Below are 4,234 nucleotides of genomic sequence, written 5' to 3' on the forward strand. Positions count from 1 at the left end.
GTCAAACCAGTACACATGCTGTGATCTCATCAGTGCTTCATCAACATGCATCAACATGCATAAACATGCATAACCTGTGCTACACACACACACATACACACACACACACATGCATGCACGCACACACACACGCACGCACGAGCACACACACACACACACACACAGGAGGGCATGGCAGGGGATAGATCAGGATGATTTGTACTTGGGGTTCCATATTTACATGTGCCAAGTCATGTGATTAGTGTAGGAGTTATTGATGGGTTTCATACAGAGAGCAGGAGAAGCCCTGTGATGATGCATCTCTCTCAACAGATGCTGCTAGCCCACACACACAGACACACACAGACACACACACAGACACAGACACACACACACACACAACCATGTATGCAAGCATGCACACACACTTGAATTGTGTGTAGACACACAGACACATTGCATTAAATAGCATATTATTTCATGTTGCAAACACAGAGCGGTTCTGCATATGAAAACTGGGGTATGTTGACTTGTGAAAATGGCTGAAGCTACTCTGTTTTTGCAGGAGTGACTTGCAATCAGTTTCATTAATGATTTAGCTACAGGTGTAACATGGCACCTGTTCGGTGACACATTTGGAGCTTTTCCAAATAGTTTATTTATTTATTACCTTCTGAGGTAAGCGGGGAATCCCTATCACATATGCTTTGATGTCAGTTAGGAGGTTTTTGAGAGAAACTCAGAGTTTTTGGAGGAGATTTGGCTGTTAGTGAGTTAAATTTGGAGGTTTGTGAGAGAAACTTGGCTGTTTGAGAGAAACTCAGAGATTTTTGAGGAGATTTGGCTGTTTATGAGAGAAATATAGATGTTTGTAAGTGCATCACGCTGCCCCCAATAGGTGACGAGTGACACAGCTTACAATACAGTACACCCTACTGGGCTCTCCCAGTCACAGAGCCGTCACTCAAATGGGACGAGTGTGAAAAGGAAGTTATCAAATATCATGACACAAACGATCTGGAAAATGTACTTTTAAAACTGATTTATATGATAAACGAACATTTGATAACTTCTGATTTGATAGTGTAACTCACTTTAAAAAAAGTTAAATGCTAGAATATCAGATAAAAACAACACAACTGATGGTAACTTGACAGATTGAATACACCAGTTTCAAGGACTGGATGAGAACATCTTCCGCATTCTGCTCCGGAGGCGCGCATTTACACTGTCCCTAATGACAACGTTACAAGGCTATCAGTTAGCCTACTGTAATAGGGTGATAATGAACCCATGCACACAACGCGTTAAATTCACCCCGACGACAGGAAATGTGACCCTTTTTAAAAACCGAATTAATCCATTTCCTGCCACCTCGGGCGAGGCGCGGGAGCACCCTGCCAACACAATCGCTACCGCGGTGATACCCAGCGGCACCGGCAGGTTCACTAATGTAGAACGCTCCTATGACCCACAACCGTGGACGGCTCGCCTACTCGGTGTGAAATGATCCCTCGCTTCCATCTAAAAGCCGTTTGGCTCCATTAGAGAAGTAATATTTATGCTACCATGAATGAAAAATAAATAACCTAATGGACAGAAACGTGTGTCACATTTACACCGTTTTCAAAAGTAAGAGCTAATGAACTATCCTACTCTATCTGCATCAATCACATCATCTCAGAATATAAATAGCTACCAAAATATATTGAACGCATGAGCTGTCAAAGCAACCGATTCCGTGTGATGCTCTGATAAAGCTGCAACCCTGTGAAGTCCCGATGTGCATAGGGCTCCGGCGCATGGTGGACACTGCATTTTGTAAAGGGATGGAGGCGTGCCTTGATTACGCAACATGTGGAGCGTGCAAAAACAGAAAATGACCAGCTGAACACATCAGCATCAGCTGAACGGACACACATAGGACGTGTACATTGACTGCGTTGCTGCTAAGAAATATTTGCACACCAAGTAGATCCCATTAACCTATTTAATAGTGTTGTTTTATAGATAATAGTGTTGTTTTATAGATTTTATAGATAGACGACCGATGTCCCCATGGGGAAATTTTACTTGGACTTCACAAAGCTTGACCCAGTGACATACAGGCATAACACCACCAGCAAAGATATGACAAAAAAGCATGAAAGCACAAGGAATGTAAACAAACTTAGATGCTCACAAACAATAACATAAATAGGTAAGAGTGTCTGTTGAAAAGACATGAGGTAGAAAACAATCCCCTTGAGGAACCCTAAGCATGAGATGTAGCCCCTATGCACAGCCTATTTGTAGATTAGATTCAACTTTTTTGTCATTGGGCAGAGTACACGTACAAAGACAACGAAATGCAGTTTGAGTTGTTAAAGGTGTGGTCAGCGATTGCGCAGGAAGTCGTTAAAGGTGTGGTTAGCGATTGCGCAGGAAGTCGTCGTTAAAGGTGTGGTCAGTGATTGCACAGGAAGTCGTTGTTAAAGGTGTGGTCAGTGATTGCACAGGAGGTCGTTAAAGGTGTGGTCAGCGATTGCACAGGAGGTCGTTGTTAAAGGTGTGGTCAGCGATTGCACAGGAGGTCGTTAAAGGTGTGGTCTGCGATTGCACAGGAAGTCGTTAAAGGTGTGGTCGGTGATTGCACAGGAAGTCGTTAAAGGTGTGGTCAGCGATTGCACAGGAGGTCGTTGTTAAAGGTGTGGTCAGCGATTGCACAGGAAGTTGTTAAAGGTGATTGGCATGAGTATGGCACATACCCTTCACCATACCAAGATTGGCATGTGTGTGGCACATACCCTTCACCATATAGAGATTGGCATGGTTTTATTTCAGTTAGCATACGTAAAGTAAAGTAGGAGAGAGGCCGCACTATGCATATATGCATACTTATTTGCAAATAAAAGTGTATATATGCATAGTGCAGCCTCTCTCCTACTTTACTTTACATATTCTACTATCCTTTCCAGGCCAGCACTTTTAAAGTTTAAAAGTAGACACACTGAGTGAAGCCTGCTCCTATCCTCACTTACTTTATTTCAGTTAGCCTAATAGCTGGTTTGATTTGATTGAGAGATGGTCTGATGCTCTATGCATGTACAATATGGCCTAAATCACACACAATCCTACAGACCCTGGCCTGGTCCAGCGTGAAGACAGTAAGGTCTGTGAGAGAGAGGTGAGGGACTTGGCTCTGATAGGCTACCGATTCATTACGCAGCTCAGGTAGTCATAAAGTAGCCCGATAGGCTACCGATTCATTACGTAGCTCAGGTAGTCATAAAGTAGCCCGATAGGCTACTGATTTATTACTCAGCTCAGGTATTCATAGAGTAGCCCGATAGGCTACTGATTCATTACGCAGCTCAGGTAGTCATAAAGTAGCCCGATAGGCTACTGATTTATTACGCAGCTCAGGTATTCATAGAGTAGCCCGATAGGCTACTGATTCATTACGCAGCTCAGGTAGTCATAAAGTAGCCCGACAGTCGGCATCATGTGAGCATATGCCCATCACTGTGCTCTCAGCTTGAGAAATGTGAAGGTTTCCCTTCCCCTTGGAGATTGCCGGTGCCTTTAATCAGGTGCTGGAACCAAAGAACTCTTTAGTTTGACTCTGAACCTGAACCTCCTGGTAGCTTTACCTGCTCTGAGAGAATGGCTCTCTTTTCTTAACCCTTCAGCAGGGGAGTTTTGAACATTCTAACAGAAGATTCTCTTCCGCAACAATGTTAGGGTGCTCTCACGCTGGGCACGGTTCACTTGTACAGTGCCGGAGTACGGTTCTCTCCCGTTCTTGATCTGCACCCTCACAGCATTTTATCAAACTGTACCCAATACAGTATGAATGGCATAGTGTGAGTACGTCCTAAAGTTATAAAATTCCATGTTGAATTCAATGAACCCAGATATTCTTTAGAACATTGAATATCCAACATTCCCGTCACGTTGGTGAGCCTTTACTGGCCTGATCTGGAAAGAGTCTCTGGAGAAAAGAATACACAGGACACTCGATGGAAATCCATACATATCATATATTTGAATATGAACATTTCTTTAAATGAGATGAATAAAAAGCTGACAAAACCATCTGGGCATTGCACTTTATCAAACCCAAAAGCATGATTGTCACTGTTTCTCAGTCACACATACTCTCCCTCTCTCTTTTTTCTCTGTCACACATACACAACAAATCTGAAAAAAAGCAAAATACACAAATGAATAAATAATCTCATAAAGGCTAATTATTTACAATATTAACAGAGTA

This window comes from Alosa sapidissima, chromosome 1 (genome assembly GCF_018492685.1).
Source record: "Alosa sapidissima isolate fAloSap1 chromosome 1, fAloSap1.pri, whole genome shotgun sequence".
NCBI lineage: Eukaryota > Metazoa > Chordata > Actinopteri > Clupeiformes > Clupeidae > Alosa > Alosa sapidissima.